Genomic DNA, 19,161 nt, shown 5'->3' on the forward strand with positions numbered 1-19,161 from the left:
GGAGGTATCTTTTGGTGAATGTAGGGCATGCTCCAAACAGTGAAGTCCATGGAAGACTCTCTAGTGACCTCAGTGGGGTTTGGATCAGACCCTTAATGCTGAGGAAAAGTGCCAGGTTCCTGGCCCTGTTGTCCAAAGTCCTCTCTCTAGCCACAAAACAGGTATAGCAACAGTACAAGTTTCATCCAAAGAGGCTTCAAACGTACACCTCAAAGGGCGACAGAGGAGCTCAGTGTCCATAACCCATTCAGTCCTTTCCTCTCTGCTCAGCCTGTCCAGCGAGGGGGACCCTCAGGGATCATACAAATGTACCACAATGAGAGGCGCGTGAGGAAACCCAACCTCATCAACCTTTGCTGTTTGACCAAAGCCAATTCTTTTGCTCTCTATCCAGGGCTCAAAGGATCCTAGGAGCTGAACGCAGCAGAGCAGGTGTCTGTCAAAATAAAAAGAAACCACTAAGCCTCCAGGGAGGAAGGGCAAGGAGGAGGAGGGGGAGTTATGGTGGTTGTGGGGCGGGGAACCCTATAAAAGCACCATGACGACAGAGCAGGGTGATGGAGAGGTCAGCCCCTTTCAATAATGCTCTTCTTTCTCGTCCAAATGAGACACTTGGCCATGTCCGTCACTGGAGTTCAATCAGAGGTAAATAACTAGACCAGGGAGCCATAAACAGTCTACGGATGAGATGCCGGGTGGGCCCAGCCGCCTGGCCCCTTCCCCCTTTCTTCTACAAAGGCTGTTTCTATAGCCCCTTCAATTGCCCCTCACAAAAGGAAGTCCTTGTGAACATCACTGGGACAGAGCCAGGTCTTCGGGCTATCCCTCCTCTATACCCCGATCCAGCATCTTCTGCTTCCTCCACCTCTTCACCACACACACACACAAAAAGTGTCATTTTCAATAATGAAATGGGTGATTAATCTTGACAGGCATACGGCCCTTAGAATTACTTTTCAGCAGCTAGTGGTAGGTGGTCAAATTATACCTTTCCATCACATTTCACACTGTTGCATATCTCTTCAGTACATTTTCTCATGAAACACTGTAAGGATTCAGAACAATTAAACCTAACTACTGAGTAATTCCCACACTTATTTTTTTTTTTTTTAAGTATGAAATCACTCCTTCTAGTGCGGTACTGAACTGCTTTAGGGAAATAAAGAAGAGAGAAGCTTGGAAGTGTCAATGCTACATTAAGTCACAGGTTTTTACAGAGAGCCACATGGGATGGGTGATTTGAATTAATCACAAAAAATGGTGCATTATAACCAAAAAAATAAAGCGATGCTTTCTTGTTCCATAGCTTTAGGTGCAAGAGATCGTTCAGGGGCCATTTAATGTTTTCATCAATTCATCACAGGTACAGAGGAAGAGAGGGCCCCAGCACAACATATATTTTTAGCATTAAAAAAAAATGCAGAAATTTCCTGTCTGCCACGAAATTAGCTGTGTTTGGGGGTGGGGCTTTTCTCCTGGCTCGTTGAGGGCTACAATCATGATAGTCTTAACTCATACAGATTACACCTTATTCCATGAGTAGTTCAATTAACTATGCATATATACCATTCAACATTGTAGGAAGATCAGAATCTAGCTTTAAATTATATATTTCTACAAGGAGGAGTGAAGAAAAATAAAACAAACCCAGCATCCTTCACTGTTCGTGATATAATTATTTAAAAAATATCGTGTATCTCCTTGATGAGCTCCTTAAGAAGAGTTAAATGGTGTGATTCCTTCCTCTCTTCTTCAGAATTTTATACATATGCAGGACCCTGAAATCTGGAAAAGAATACTCAAGAACCAAAAAACAAAAACAAACGTTTCAGATTCTAAGAAAACCAAACTCCACCCCCCAACAAATTCTCTGTCCTATTTTTCCCTGGTGACCCCAAGAAAAAAATAATGATAGGCCTTTTCTCAGAGCTCCTTTCTGGCTGATCCATATCAGACATTCCAATGACATGATTTGCCTGAGTTAGAGTTGAGGGATGCATGAAGGGGAGGGTGTTTTGGTTAATGGATTTCTTGCTCTTTGCTGCTCCTCACAAAGGATCGCTAGAAGAGCGAACTTTTCCATCCAGAATTAGAGGAAATGTTGCAGAAAGGAGAAAGAAATTCAAAATGAAACACAGGATGTTGTGGTTACTGCGCTTGGAAAGTTTATTTACTAGGAATCTGAGTAAATTAAAAAGGAATGTTTTATAAGAACATTGAGGAAGTGTGGCTATGTTTATGGCTTCTTGGCTCATAACCTGTTCCTGGGCTCCTTAGAGTTTTGCCGTTAAAAGGGCCTTAACAAAATGGATGCAGTTTTACCCTTCTTTAGCTTTTATATGGTAACATATATCTAGGGATTTTGCTTTTATGGCTGTTTAACAGTTTCTTTGCTGTGAAAAATCTTATGAGTTAAAGGAGGATCCATGAAGATTCAAGAGAGCACATTATATAGGGAAGATGCATGGAGATGGTGGAGAAAAGACAAGGATTGTAGGGGTGCAGAGAGCACTCAGGCAGCAATTATAACAATCCCTTGCTGACTTGCAAAGTGCTTTGCAAGCATCAATCAGGCAGCGAAGTATCATCATCACCACTGAAGAGAGGGAAACTGAGGCACAGATAAACATCAGTGGCAGAGCTGTCTCCAGAACGTGGATCCTCTCACTCCAAGCCTTGTGATTTAACCTTGCCTCCCAAGGGCAGAAATACACCTTCAAATGTTTACTGACAAATCACTAATGTTAATAGATGGGTTGGCAGTGGGATGTTTCCTCTAATAGCCCTTCACGAGCATTCGTTCTGTTGTGACTTGGCGTAAAGATCAGGAGAATCGAAAAGATTTTGAGCTGTTAGATTACATAAGCCTGTAGCCACCACCCAGCAATGGGGAAAAGTGCTGGGTATTTGCACTTACAGCAAAATTTTCTAACCAGATGGCCAGAAGGACTGACAAGCACTCACATTCCAATTTAGAGAGACCAAAAAGTAGCGCCAATGCTAAGTCTGCAACCAGGTTTGCACTCTGAATAATCTTTCCAAACCCCTCCTCTAATCCTGCCAAAGGTATTTTTGGTTTATGATAATTTACTTCCATTGGGCAACATCTGCCCCACGCTCTCCCATGACTGTTCATGTGATCCAACCCTCTTTTGCTGAAATGAAGCTCAGTACAGCAAGGTATCTAAGTGCACACTTCGCATAAGGCCTGGTCTACGCTACAAAGTTAGGTTGACATAAGCCACCTTGCGTCAACCTATTTATGCCTGTATCTACGCTACAATTTGTCTCCTGACAACGTAAGGGCCCCGTTGTGATGACACAGCAAAATCAGCTCACTGAAAAGGGCTGAGTCATGGTCCACCTACAGAGGTTGACGCAGGGCTAATGTAGATACTGCCTGACCTATGTCAACCCTAACAGTCCTCCAGCAGCTGTCCCGCAATGCCCGACAGCGACTGCTCCAGTCACAATTGTGACCCCCTCCGCAAATACCTTCTGTATATTTGAAATGCCTTTCCCCGACTACCCAGCTTGGCAAGCACACTCAGAGCTCTCCCTTGTTGCGTGCAGCTGTCCAACTGACCATGCTGGCTCCATTCACTAGATGTGCTCTTGCCTGGAATCGACAGGAGGGATTGGATCTTCTGGGCCTGTGAGGAAGAGGAGGCTGTGAAAGCACAGCTATGGACTAGTTGTAGAAATGTGGAGAGCTACGAAAAAATTGCACAGGAGATTGAGGTGAAGGAGTACAACAGGGATCAGCAGCGGTGCCACACGAAAGCGAAGGATCTGCAGCAGACATGCCAAAAGGCCAGAGATGCCAACAGTTGATCTGGTGCTGCGCTGCAGACGGACCTGCCACTTTTATGATAAGCTGCATGCTGTACTTGGAGGAGACCCCACCAGCACCTGCAGACCACTGTAGATACATTGGTGGAGCCCGAGACAGAGACCTCTGCCATGAGCAGCAAGGAGGAAGAGGAACTGCATCCTTTAGCACATTAGTTCTGCTGTGCTTTTTGTGTGTGTGGTACAATTAAGGAAGAAAAGTCAATGAGAATCAGTGGGAGCGCTGGATTGGATTCAAAAGGTAGAAGCCCCCCTGGTCCCAGCTAAGTCAAATGTACAAACAGACTCCAAAATCTTCTTTCCCCACAAGTGAAGTGAAATACTTATGGGGACTGCGACATGCTTTTAGATCAAACCACCTCAGAACTGTGGGTGGGGGAGATGAAAGACCGAAAGAAAAAGGATCAGAAACCACCATTTTAGGTTTTATTTTTGTATTCCAGCCCCTTTTACTCAGCAAAACCATTTTTTTCTAAATTAAAAAAAAAAAAAAAGGCTCCTGAGATTTGATCTTGTTCCACTGCAGGAGAGCTGCCCAGATTTTCCCATAATGCACTGATGCAAACACTGACAGCCAATGGAGTATAGTGCAGAAGCACACATACACAGTTGTGATGGCACTAATGTTGCTTTGTGGAGAAGCTAAACCATATTTCAACCACTTCGGGTGACTCTTTTTCTTTGGCTACAATACCACAGTCAAGCTCTGTAGCATGAATTGGGGTCAAATGTGAGGAGAATCAGGCCCAGAGGTGGTGCTATTGATGATGATTTGGATTGTAGTAACATTTAGAGGTCAAAGAAAAGAGAGTTCTGTCCCAAAGAGGATAGACCCTTTTATCCATCAGAAATGGAATTACATGCTACTTATGTGTTACCAGATGGATCCTGCTCCATTAAATGGGAGTTAGACACTGGCTTCAGTGACAGCAGGACATGGCCCCGAGTTATTTCACAGGATATTTTCGGTTGCTTTGCTAGGTTTGCCTCCAACCCTGACACTACTTGCTTTAACAGCATGTCTGCTTCCCAGCAGGGACAAACCTTTACAAAATAGTATTCTCAGAAAATATTACAAATCCCCGTCATCCACCTCTTAAAGTAACTTAACAATGAAAGGAAAAGAAAGCAGTTTAAAATGCAGTGCAACTAGTTTTATAAAGTGCTCAGCATCTAAAACCTGTGAGCAATTGACTACAAATACGCATCAGGAATGTTTATCTGCGAAAGAACAAAGAATAAAGTATTTCTGTCCCACCAAGATGGCTTTCTTCTTCTTTAAAACAAGAATGAAAATAAGCAAGTGTCATTGTTACTTAATAGGCGCTATGGACCAAATTCAAACCGGGCATAAAAGGTGACTGCTTACAACCAACCAAGTGGAGTTTGATCTTGGGCCCATTTAAGTCAATGGCAAAAGTTTCATTGACTTCAGTAGGGCTAGCATTTCACCCCAGCATAACAAAAGGAACAATATAAATACATACACACACTCCTAAAACTTATTCTTACATCTTTAACCATGGGACTAATTTAGACAAGTGACAAAAACCTTGCTGCCCTCCATACAGATCTGGCAGGAAATTCCTGAATGGGACTTTCTTCTTTTATAACAATATTTTGCCACTCTCTATGCAAGATCACCAAGTGTTTTAAGGCATGAATCCTCACTCCTCTCTGTGGTGGTGGCAGGTTTTAAATGTAAAGGAAGATATGAAGAGGCTTGGAAGGATTAGATTTTTTATTGGTAAATATCAATTTCACCGTACACACACAAACAACATTATTTACATCAATCCAACTGAAATTTACAAATAGGAAAAGTAAGAAAAATGCTGCTAGAGAATTTAAGAGTTTGAGTTAGGGATACTGACTTAGTATATTTTGACACGTGATGTTGATCATTTGTGTTTGAATGGTTATCAAGCTCTACCTTTTTGAATCTCAACATCTACTGTCATTAAATAATTACCGTCTGACCTCCCTGTGTTTCCCCACAACTGTGAAAATTAAATAGATTAAAAACTGAAAAAAAAAAAAAAAAAAAACCACCAACATTATCCATCAAAATAAAAAAAATAAAAATCAAATTCTGCAAAGCCTAGTTATGAACTGCAACACTGGATCAGACCAGCGGCTATTCCAGGTCAGTATATCCGGTCGCTGTCAGTGCTGGAGTACCAGCTGCTTCAGAGGAAGCAGTAAGTCTCCTGGGGTATAGATCTACCCTGGAATTAAAAACCCATGGCTGACCGGCGCCAAGGGGCTGCTTAATTGCAGCGTAAACATTCAGGCTTGGGCTAGAACCCGGGTTCTAGGACCCTGTGAGCTGGGAAGGTCCCAGAGCTTGGACTGCAACCCGAGCCCGACATCGCATTAAACAGCCCCTCAGTCCAAGCCCCATGAGCTGGGGCCAGCTGCGGGTATCTAATGCAATGCAGACATACCCAAATGGACAATCATGCAATAACCTACTGATAAGGTAAGTTTCTTCCTATCCCTTGACAGTTAATGACTGGTTCATGCCTTCATCACGGAGAAGAGGGTTATAAAAAAAGGTTTAGTCCTAGACGTCATGGGAATGTTCTTATTATTGATATAAACACCTAATCCATTTCTTATCATTATTTTACAGATGAGGAAACTGAGGCCTGGAGTTTAAAAGACTTGTCCAAAGTCACGCACAATGTCACTGGTAGAGCCAGGAATGGAATCCAGATCCTCTGACTCTCCAGTACCCTCTTCTCTTTCCTTCATGTGACTCTATGTCTTCATAAAAACAATGGCCTTGGTCCTGCCACTCTCACTGACATGAGCAGTGCCATACTGTGCAAGTTGTTCCATTGAAATCAGGGCACTTGTAGCAAAACGCCCCACAGAGCAGAATCAGGCCTAATCTGTACGATGATTTTCTAGTGGGCAAGTCTTTCAACTCCCATGTCCAATTACAGCACCACATATTAAATATATTAATAATAAAGGTCAGAGCAGGAGGCAAGCAGTTCTGTTCCTGGATTTGCCACTGATGCTGAATGCAACCTTGAGCTAGTCAATAAAAACCCCTTTAAGACTCAGTTTCTCCATCTGTAAAATGGGAGCGATAATACTTACCTTCCTCATGGAGGGAGGTAGTGAGGCGCCATTAATTTAGTATTAGTAAGGTGCACTGAGATCCTCTAATGGAAGGGGCTGTAGAAATGAAAGGCATTATCTTCACCATCATTATTAGTGCACAAGGTATTAGCCAATGGGAAAAGCTATATATTTATTAAACCTCGTGAGGGATGCAAGTAAAAGCAATCTTCCTGACTGCTGCAAAAATACAGCACCAGGAGGATAGTGCCAGGGGCAGGGGGAAGAGAAACAAAGTAGATGCAAAGAAATAGCTGCAGTGGCCTTTCTAGTGAGAGGTATATTTCTTTAAATCATCCTCTGCACAGAGAAGAAGCCGGTATTAGTTGTGTCTGGGAAGCTGGCACTCCAAAGCCTGCCAAGTTTCCATGCAAAATAAAACCTTTTATTTGTTCAACTTTCTCCATCTCTCTCTCTCTCCATACAAAAGCTTCATGGTTCAGCGCAGCATGATGAATTATACATTACAGCTCAATTATGATGAAATATGCCGAGGGAAAATCAGAATCTAAAGAGAGGGAGGGAGGAAAGAAAGGAGGAGGGAAGAGAATGCTAGGTAGGAAGAAGAGGGAAAGAAAAAAAAAGAACCCAGGGAGCTTTTGGAAAGTTGAAAAAAGAAGGGAAGGACGTGCGTCTGCTCACAGTTTTAGAAAGAACAGCCAAATTAAACAGAATGTGGAATGAAAGAGTTCAAAAGATGTACCGTTCTAGCCCTAAGTTATACATCAAAACATACTCAAGACAAGAAATCTCCTGCTTATCCTGGAAGTCATCTAAGCATTCTAGAAAAAAAAAAATTCAGCTTATCTAGGAGTGGTGTAACCGGCACAGGATTCCAGAAGCCTGCTTTACCTAGCTTTAGGACCACATGAAGCTTTGCATGGATAAGTTACTTGCAAGGGGGAAAACATCATCCCAGATGCTTTAATCTTATTTCACTATTTCCTTTCCATAGCAACTCTTTGTTGTGAAAGGCCATAGCAAAGACATGTACCTGAATTGTAAATGCTCTCATGTAAGTTCTGATCTACAGAGCTGTGTGAATAACTGATTTTTTGGTTCACTGACAATTCTGAAAAATTTGGGGGGGGAAATCATTTCTGGTCAAACTGAAAAACAATTTTTTTCAAAACTTTCAACTAATTAAAAAGATGGGGGGAAAGTTTCAGCTGGAACAAAACATTTCATTTGAAACCAAATGTTTTGCTTGAGCTTTGTACCCCTCTTTTTAAATTGTTTTAAAAATAAAATTATAGGGGATTTCAAAACTAAAAGTCATTTCATATCAAAAAGTCGAAACATTTCATTTAGAAAATGTCAAAATGAAATGTTTTGACTTTTTTGGAATTTTTAATGGCTTTTTCCCAACCAAAACAATTAGCCAAAATCGACACTAGTTCATGAAACATTTCAGTCAACCCAAATCTGCATTTTCCCCCCACGTCCCAAAAAAGAGTTGCACTTGAAAAATTTCTACCTGCTGTTCTGATCCATTTATACATGGATAGGCTGTAAAACACAAACATTTACACCACTGAAGTCAATGGGACTACTTGTGGAGTAAGGTGCTACTCAGAATGAATAAGGGTCTCACAATATGGCCTGCTGTAGTCACAACTAACAACATTAGATGCATTAAGGCAGCCGTTCTCCAACTTTTTCATCCCCCAGACCACTGTGTGAAAGAGATCCCCTCAGACACCTCTCTTACCTCTTAGCAACAAAACCCCAAATTCCTTGGTTCTGAAAATATTCCATGATGCGTAGCTCCACAGATCGTGACAGAGCAGTTTGAGAATTTCTGCATGAGAGTAACATGACTCACTACAGCATGTGTGAGTAAAGCGGTGTTCTGTCAGCCACATTTAACATGAAAGGTCCAAAGACACAGCACCAAAGAGGAAGTATCATATTTTACAGGACTTCTTCAAAATGGCCCCTTGTTTTTGTTCAAATCAAACTTCAACTAAAAAAAATGTAGTTATGCAAATAATTAGAATAGCTAATAGCAGCTGTCCTCTCACAAGATTATTGCTGGCAATAATGTGTGTGGGGGGGTGATTTTAAATATTAAAAAGGGCTTGTCACTCACTCTAACATTATGGGTTTATTTCTTACACACACACACACACACACACACACACACACACACACCCCTTCATCCTTCTTTCAGATTCCCATGGTGTACAACATGAAATACCACACTAATGATCCTCCATGTCTGCCTTGTTCTAGAAACAGGCAGGAAGCGTTATCACTGAGTCATCTTTGCCACCACTGCCGACACCAGCTCAGAGAAAACCGAATCCCTAGCATCACTGCAGAACTCAGAGCCCTGCCAAACAGGCTTTAGACCTCAGACCTAGCTGCAATCTGCACAACATGAAAATTATCAGCAGAGAAAATCCTGTCTGAGTCAATTTTTCTATTGGAAAATATATCACCAATCAACGGAAAGCACTTCTTACACTGAAAATAAGCACAAGACTGTGCAAGCCACAAAATGGGTGGGTCCTGGTTGAGAAGAAGGGGGCAGACAGACAGACGTGGGTTTGTTCATCTTCCCAGGAGAACCCCAAGTCCCTTCGTTTATTGGGAAAGAGTGAGCCGAGTGGAAAAACAGCCCACTAACCGTACAGGTTTCAAACATTATTTGTCCAACAGCCTAAATCGGGAGATTTACGTTTCTCTCAAATTAATATCTTTGCTAATAAATAAAACCTAACATTGTCACCACAGAAAGTAGCACCTATAAGAGCTTAAACGGCAGCCTTGGAAGAGAAAACACACTTCCCTCCTGTCCTGTCTCCTTGAATCCAGCTTTACATCACACAATAGCAACTAATGTTTCCTGGCAAAAAAACAAAAACAAAAACCCCCCTGCTCTTATTTATAAACACGAAGTACCACACAGCTCTCCCCACAAGTTAGGAACTGTGCTAAAAAGCCAATCTTGACGTACTTCATATATTCAGAGAATGTACTTTTGGGGGGTGAAGGATATTTAAAATTGCTTGCAAAATCCCAAGGTATTTTGGACTGAGGATCTGCTAGAAGCCCAAGGACCGCCATTGAATGTGTTGGGATAATAAACTCCTCTATTCACTTACAGGCTCTCTGCTTCACCATGCAGGGGGTTTCTCTGTCCTGACCAGTGTTTCATTACACATCACTTGTCTTATATAATTGATTATCATAATCAAGGGAGGGAAAGAAGGGTCCTTTTGACTAGAGCTATTAAAGACCCATAGGATTTGTTACAAAGTGAATAATCACCTCACTGCTTCTTTGGCGTCCCATCTATTTCCCTTCCCTAACTGTCAGAAAAATCCAAATTCACCAAGTACCATGTGTCTCCCAAAATCTGCTTCAATATGTAAAAACGCCACACTGAATTCTCCAGGAAAGATAAGGAGTCCACTTTCAGGACCATGGGATCACATGCACGTTATTTATAATTAATATGCTAATTTTATTATGGGACCAAAAAGCCTGAAAATCGAAATGCAAGTAGCAGAAAATAAATAAATAAAAACAGCCCATTTGTTAGACACTACAAAATCATCATAAGGAGAAATAGCTAACGCATTAAAAGTATCTCCTTGAAATGTTAGACACCCTAAGTCAAGGTTAATACAAGTACATGGGGCACATGGCTCTATATATTACTTTGGGGAGTGCTATTCCAACAAATGTCTGAGATGCACCAGAAAGACCTCCAGACAGTGAAACAATTTAATACATACACTATGCAAAGAGGACATTGAGCAACACATGCTCACACATTTAACTATGTGCTGCAAGACTATCAATTTCTCAGCATTTGTACACAGAAATCATCCTTTACAGCTCTACTATACTACCAAATAAAAAAACAAAAAAAACCACCCCTAAAATAAATTCCTGAAGAATGTGAAAATGCTTCATTTTTAAGACTTCTGTTCATTTAGAGCTAAATCCGTAATAAATGTCTTCATGCATTGCTAAGATTTTTGTCTGAAAAGCCACACCAAAAGGAGATTCTAGCTTACGTATGAGAGATCTGCTACCATATAAATTTCATACTTTGAACTCTGATCCCAGTTTTGAGTGCCAGGCTGCCCAGCGAAATGATTTAATCCCTTAAAAAAAAATTGAGCTGTAATCATTTGTTCATAGACAAAGAGGATCATAGCTTGGCAAAGCATGTTCCTTCATTACTTTGCAGATTTTGAACTGTGCTTAGGAAAATGTAACAAGGAGATTCATTTATACACCAAGAAGCAGCTAGAACCGTTTCAGCATCCAAGATGAAAGAGAGATACTTTATGGGGAGAATACCTCTTATACAGAACTTTTCATCCACAGATTCCAAGCCACTTTACAAAGCAGGTAATTCTCATTATCCCCATTTCACAGATGAAGCCTAGAGAGAGGAAGCAACTCAGCGGCTGAATGGCAGATCCAGGAACAGAACCATGCTCCTAGGCAAACTTGATAACAATGCCTTCAAACGTTCTAACAAAACACAAAGACCCGTTTCTGCTGTCTGAACTATGTGCGGTCTGTGGAGACGGGTCAAGTCCTTGAAAGAGCGAATATTTCAGACATACAGACAAAATAAACTGCGCCTTGCAACCCAAACATCCAGCACAATGAGACTAAATTGTTGATCATTCCAACAGGCTGAAAAGAATGGCTGATGAAGAAACATCTGTGTAAATTAAAAGGATACTCAAGCCAGAGGAGATTTGTTCGAGGCCTCAGGGTGCATTGTAAACACCCAAAGGAGTAGTCTATAGTCTGTGCTAACCCCGGGACAGCTGTTATGTATTTATATTTTGTCAGCATAGTGGCACCATTGGAACTGCTACATAAACAAAGTAATGTAGCAAATATTTTTACTATAAACCATCTATTTCAGGAGTTAATACTTCTGCCCAAATAAAATGTGAACACCCTGAATCACAATCTCTAAAATTGTAGCCCAGGGGTTAGAGGGTGTAATGGAAGATGGGGTAAATATTTATTCAAAAATATTTTTAATATATTATTAATGTTTAAAAACATCTTCGGTTCTCTGGACACTTTTAGGCTCCCCTAAATCAGAATGATCTTACAGAAAACGAAATTTTGCATGCTATTTTTCCATAATGTAACATTTGGGACGCAACCTTCCAACAATGCTAGTGCAAAACTCTTACCAAAGACTAAGGGATTATTGCGTGTGCACAGACAACATGATATGGCCTTAATAAATACTGGCCCCGATCCTCGTGCACTCAGAAATCCCAATAAATGGAACGCTCTCCTTGAATTTGTCCATGAAATGGCCACCCTCACCTCCTTTAAATCCCACCTCTGCTGGGTTGGGTGTTATTCAGAGCAAGCTAATTCTATTTATTTTTAAATACATAGATTTAGTAACTTCAGGAGCCATCAGATTGTGCAATACCTACCTTTAGAACTGCATCATCTGACTGCTGTTACCTTTGTCCTCCCCTCAGTCTCTCTCTCCTTTTGTTTGTCTCACTAATTTGTTGCGTCTTGTCTCAAATTAGATTGTACCATGAGTTCTCTGGTGCCAGGGCTGTTTCTTCCTATGCATTGGCACAGCACCTCGCACAACTGGCCCTGATCCTGACGGAAGGCTTCGGCCACCACTGCAGTACTAACAACATGAGTCTGAACTTGATAATGTTGCAAAATTGGGATCTGAGCTATACAAACACATTTCACTGCAGACAACATAAGACTGGAAAGGAAGCTAATCCATTGCTCCACACTTTGCACAGGTAATGATGAACTTTGAGGGGCGGATTCCAATCCATGTTACACTGGTATAAATCTGGAGTGATTTCAGCAGAGTCATTCCAGATTTACACCATTATAATCAAGATCAGAATTGGACACGGAGGATAAAAATGTAAGCAGTTCACTTGTCTAGCTTATCTCCATTGCCTCCAAAATGCCCACGAATGGGACACAATGTCAATTTGATTCTTTCCACTTGGGATCAGATCCTTCCTTACAGGGGTGTCAATCTGAATTAACTCCAAACCAATGATGGCAAATATATATATAGTTAATTAAAAAACCCACTGGCTCTGAAAAGTTCCTGGAAATGTGCTAAACTCACTAACGTAATGGGTGGAATCACAGACCGTGTTTCTTTCCACAAGTGTTTTTCATTACAGAATCACTGTGTGGATGAGAAAACATAGAAACTAAATCCATGCATTTTTCTCTTCCCTTGCAGAGGACAGAGCTGTCTGTTTAACCAGATCTGCTTGTTAATTTTTTTTTTAATAGCTTACAAACTGAGTCAAGGGACCCATTTTTTTATGCCATTCTTGAGTTCAGCAAAGACTTTAAACACCTATTTAACACTCAATCTATGAGTCACCGCTTAACGCACTGACTCTCTGAGTTGCTATTTTCTCCCTATGGCACCAACCGAAGGCACTTAAGGTGCGCGTGTGATGAATCTTTGCTGTTGGAACTTTTTCTTTTCTGTCACCAAATGAAAAAAATAAAAATAAATCACCATTAACAATGGGTGCAACCACATCTACACAATTTTCCACTGGTCAGGGGATGTAAATGACAGAGGAGCCTCTTGGTTTAGAGAAGGCAAGGGAGGAGAGACTGGGAAGGGAAAAAGCAGTCTGAAAAAGGCAGATTGGGTCTGAAAATCCAACTCCATTTCTGTTCTCTCTCGGATCTCTCTCTCTCTCTTTTTTTTTAATACCAACTGTGGCTCAGAATGCTGATGTGTGTGTCTTTTGAAAGTTAACATTTAACAGAGATTTCAGGTCTACTGAATTCCAAGAAATAAAAATAAACTCTTGTCCTGCTTTAGTTGCCAGCTGAGGCCAATGTTTACTGAGGGGAATATTAGGAACCAAGGAGATTTTAGGGTGGAAAAGTTCCAAGCAGACTTGCTGGCCTGTGGCCCCCGACCACCACTCTCTCTCTCTCCCCCCTCTCCCAAGCAAGCAATTTGGAGCCAACACTATTTTTCTCCCACAGAAACGTGTCTGATTTTTCTCAAATATTATGCAAAGTGCTTATTATTAATAACAATAATCATAATGTTTCTTAAGAGGTGATACATACAAATGACTCCCAATCTGCTAGGCACTGTTGTCTAATGGGATTCTGATCCAGGACTGGGGCTCCCAAACTTGACAATAATACAAACAATTATTATTAATCATAATTAAATGTGAGTGGGGGTCCCCTGTCAAACAAATATCCCCACCCTCATCCCAAACATCACTCTGTAGAACTCCATTCATCACTGCAGCTTAGTCCTTGGTACTCAACAAAACAATGAAACCATAATGTTTTTCTCTGCTAGTCTACAGCCGGTTTGTTGAAACAAGAAGGATTACAACACGGAGGGCATCTCACTCTGTAGACCATGTTGTAATTAACATATATGAAACTGCCTTTTCCTGCTGTTACGTTTTAATTATCTAAAGAGAAAAAAGTGCGGACATGGTCAAGTTTGCAAGTTTACATTGTTTAGGGCCTGATCCAAAACCCAATGAAGTCCATGGAAAGATTCCCTTGGACTTCAGTGGGCTTTGGCACAGGCCCTGCTTTCGTAGGTGTCTCCCAACGCTGAGATTTGGCCTGTAGCTAAACTGTAGATAATTAATCGATGCTGCACTGTGTCATGAGGCACTGTCTATAACCTGCTAACTCCAGTCACAGCAGGAAGCGTCAGATTCTAAATAAAATCTGTAGACACAATAAAAATACATTAAAAAAAATCCAGGATATGTGCCATCTTTCAAGAGAAGGTAAAAAGTTTACTTCCCCCTAGTTGCAAGGCAGAAGCGGAGTTGCTGAGCTCCTTACCCCAAGGTAAAAATACCAGCATACCAACAAGAGATGCAACAGTCTTTTGAAAAGAAAATACCCCATAGCCTAAAAAAGGAGAAAAGCGGCACTGGTGTGCCTGGAGCAAGTGAAGCATATTTGTATCATGAGTTTGTCTTTAACATGCTATATTCTGCAGTCTCTTTTGTGTGTTCTAAGTAATCTTCTGTCAGTAAAATATAGATAAGTGCCCTGTTTTGCAATCATTACTAAGGTTGACTATTACTTACTCATTGAGTCCCATGGGGCTACTCACATGAGTAAATACTATTCAGTGTGAATAAGGGTGGCTGATTCTGTGTGTATGACCTTATATATATAAAACGCAGATTTGTTTCTCTGGCCTCTCAGACTTCTCTTGGTTTCTAAAGGAAGATGTTGACCCAAATACCTATTGCTCTACCTTCTGAGCCCCAAACACGAGATGCAAAAGCAGCAGCTAAGGAAGTTTTACACAACATGGGATTTTTTCTTTTTTCAAGGCAATGACATGGTCTTTTGCGAAGAGAGATTCGTGATTCAGCATTTCAGAGATGTAAATTTAGGTCTTAAAAGAAGGGAAATCCTCCGTAAAGAGGAACAGTTGAGTAGTTGTCACATGAAACTCAGCACTTTCCATTCATTGGGGCTTCTAGTTTTGCTTTAGATGTCAACATGCCCTTCGCGTCTCACCGGGAAGGAAACAAACCCGAAACTCATACGAAACCACAAAAATTCTGCTTTCAGTCCAATATCATAAATTGTTCCCAGGTTCCCCAGGCATGCTCCAAAAGAAAAGCTTGTGAACCTTGGTGAACCTAGTCCAAGTTTGGGGTTTATAATGAAACCCAAAACCTGGTGACTTGCATCTGGTTTGAGGTTTAGATCCAGCTTTGTTAGGAAATATCGCACAGCTCAGCAAAGACCGGGAAACTTCAGAGAGTAAACCCTGGCTTTCCACTAGGAGCGGTTTAGTTTGAGTCATATGTGATGGGGGATCAGAAGAGATAGCCCAAAGGTATAAGACTGAGAGCTCAATCCTGCAAGAGAGGAGAACTCCGAATGAACTCAAGAGAGCTCCCAGAATGCAGAATTAGTAGGACTGTCCGCTGTCTTTCAGCATGTCTGGGAAGGGATGTTTTTGCCAAGCCAAGTGATGGGAATTGGTTACTAAACAAAAACCAAAAAAAATCCCTCCTTTCTCTTCTCCAACAAGGAAAAAAAAAAAAAAAAGCAACTCTGAACTAACATGCCTAAAAGGTGACGCCTTCCAAGGGAACAGGGGCCAACACACTAATCTGGGGATAGGATAGAGGGATTTGTTTTTGGTTACTCATCTCTCCCCTCAGAAGGCACATTGTTGGTTCTCCGTGTTAGGGGGAGCAGCAGGAGCTCCCAGGTGCGAGGACTTACGGTCAAGTCCATCTGCCTGGTTTAAATGGAAAGGGGAACGGTGGAAGAGACTCACTCATCCGGATTAACAAGAAGCCTATGGGGATTTGTACTGGAGGCCATGTGGTGGTTGCTACTGGAACATATGAAACACTGTGAATTGAAAACATTAAGTTTTGAGCCCAAGTGAAACAACTGTGGACAGGGTTAGCAGTTGGAACTAGTCCTAGAAGGCTGGAGCAAAGTGCGCTCCCTTTGCCTAACTCTTCAAAATAGGAACGAAGACCAGAGCCAGCCTGGAACTGTGTGAACAAAACACTCTCTGTTAACCTTAAACCCTGAAGAGCATCCCATGTCTTCTGCTGTAATACCAAGCCACAAAGTGCCACACCAATCTAGAGTGGGTGACCCACCCCACCTCTGCTCCCCACATCGCAAAACACGTTGGGCTTGTTTCATACCGGGCAGCATAGCTCACACCAGAATCTCCCTCTTTTCCTCTCAAAACCATCTTTTTTCAAGATGCACATATTTCCACCTGGCTTTGCAGGCCTGGGGGAGGCAAAAATGCTACATCCAATCCAGGGAAAGAATCCACATTTCACCTACAGAGTGCACAAGGATCATATTCTTCTTCGTTTTTCTTCTCTTTTCTGCCCTTTCTTTTTTTTTTTTTTTTAAATACTCTTCCAGGTCTGGCAACCCTAATGTTTTTTTCTCTATAGAAACCGACATAACAGTGAGCTTGAGCCAGTCTCCAGCTCCACAAACACAGGCTGGCCTGAAGCAGACGCAAGAGAGAGACAGAGACAAGGAGAGAAGTGTCCAGGGTACCCACCGTCTGCCAAGCACATCTGATCCTTCAAGGTAGCGCTTTAAACTCTGGACAAAGGCGACAGCCCCATCTATTCAGCACTGCCCAGCCTATCCAGGAAAATAAATCATTTTGCACCCTGCTTCCATCCCGCAAATTCAGCCAATTAAAAGAAAGAAATGCTTTGCTTTTATCTGCCTCCCATCTTTGCTCAAGCTGCTGGCATGAGGAGAAACTCTTATGTAAAGGGGGTGGGGGGAGAGAGGGGTGTCAAGTATCCACGTGCGAGTCATACCAGCTCAGCGGGTTTTCCAGAGCACTAGCCAAGCTACAAACGTGCGGCAAGGTTTTTAATTATGTGACCTTCCTGCTTTAAATAAAAATCAAAAACACCCCTCTCACCTTTCTCTGTGAAACATGCATCATTCGCATCACTGGTATCATGATTTGTAGATAAAATAAATAGAAAGTTTATTTAGATCCTTATACCCCCTCGCGGCACACTTCAAGCCAGGTCTACACTATATAAGGTTTGCCAATATAACTACACTGGCTCCCCGGGCAATATAAGCCATACCAGCGAAAGCACTTTTTGCTAGTATAACTATGTCTACACTAGGACTTTTGCCAGTATAGAAATGATGCCAAGACATCATACCCCCTAACCAAAACTCCAAAAGTTTCTAGTGTAGACCTGGCCTAAGGTCTCCCTTTAATTATGATAGCTCTGCTCTGAATAAACCCTAATTCACACCAGAAGAAGGGGCTGGTGTTCTATAAGCCAGTCTCAGGGTATGTCTACACTATGATAACAGACCCGCAGCACAACTGCAGTTGGCCAATGTAGACTGATACAAGCTTGAGGGCTATAAATTGCCTAGTGGACCTCTGAGTCCAGGCTGGAGCCCAGGTTCTGAAACCTAAGCAGGGAGATGGGTCTCAGAGCCCGGGCTCCACATCCAGTTCAAACATCTCAACTGCAGTTATTAGCCACACAGCCTGAGCCCTAAAAGCCCAAGTCAGTTGACACAGGCTCTGAGACTTGGTGCTGCAGGTTTTTTATTGCACTGTAGATGTACCATTGGAGACCTGTGGGGGATCATCTTTCTTGGATGTAAATATATTCTGATTAACAGAGGAGCAGATCAGAGCAAAGTCCCCAGTGCCCAAAAGGAACATTTACAAAGAGTTTAATCTACAAGCCATGTCCCCAGCTCTGCTGGCTGCTGTGTTTGTCCCTCCACCACAAAGAGCCATCTTTTCTGAAGGTGCCTACCAAAGCCAGTGGGGAGAGGCCCCATCCGAGGTGTTCCTACACATGCTCCGTTGGGCAGAGAAGGACTGGTGTGCAGTATCTGCTCTCCCCATCTTTAGGACAGGGCAGCCCAAACGTTGAAATGCTGAGGGAAACCTTGGAGACTTGCCCAGGACTTAATGGCTCCACTTAATATGCAAGAAAATTTCACACACGCACACAATTTGTGCCTATATCTTTCGAACAGGTGACTGGAAATTCCTTGCTTTTTGCATTCACTAATCACAAAGGAACCCACTGCGGATCGGCATTGCCCTTGTGCTCCAGAGAGTAGCTGTGACCGTGTCTTTACAACTCCAGGGGCTCTATTTGACCCTCAGCAGACTGGGTATGTTGAGACATGCCATGCTACCAGCTCTCACTATAACTGCCACCCACTGGGGTAACGCAACAGGACTGCAACCCTCCCATCCCTAGGTACAAATGATCAAGGGAGCTGTGTGATCTACCTTCTGTGCACTCCACTCATCAGGGTTGCCAGAAGTAAGGAGCCCCAGGCAGAAATCACACCTCGTACAATTTAGCTGGCTTTCTTCTCACTGCAGCAGCATATAGGGCCAAGGATCTGTGGCCAAGAAAGGGAACAGCTCACTTGGAAAAGGAAAGGGGGCTGGGAAGAGGTCCTTTCAGATACCCTGTGCTCAGTTCTGTATGTTAAACTTGCTGTAACTTGGATAGTCATTCAATGACATAACCTCACCCATTGATTGGGTTTTTTACAACCGCTTCATTGCTCTCTAAGCGCACCTGCACCAGCCCTGTCAAAGCAGGGACCCAGGGAGACCCAGCCTTTCACAGCTATATAAAT

General features: G+C 42.2%; 1 protein-coding gene and 1 long non-coding RNA gene across 3 annotated transcripts in view; one reads left to right on the forward strand and one right to left on the reverse strand.

Annotated features, from left to right (window-relative positions):
- SKI (SKI proto-oncogene) overlaps positions 1 to 19,161 on the reverse strand; it is a 144,051-nt gene that overhangs the window by 48,122 nt on the left and 76,768 nt on the right. The gene's annotated exons all lie outside the window — the stretch shown is intronic.
- Positions 12,480 to 17,231, forward strand: LOC135976975 (uncharacterized). Its single transcript, XR_010594259.1, has 2 exons — positions 12,480 to 12,758; positions 16,950 to 17,231. It is a non-coding gene; the product is annotated as an uncharacterized LOC135976975 (long non-coding RNA).

The sequence above is a fragment of the Chrysemys picta genome, chromosome 21 (genome assembly GCF_011386835.1).
Source record: "Chrysemys picta bellii isolate R12L10 chromosome 21, ASM1138683v2, whole genome shotgun sequence".
NCBI lineage: Eukaryota > Metazoa > Chordata > Testudines > Emydidae > Chrysemys > Chrysemys picta.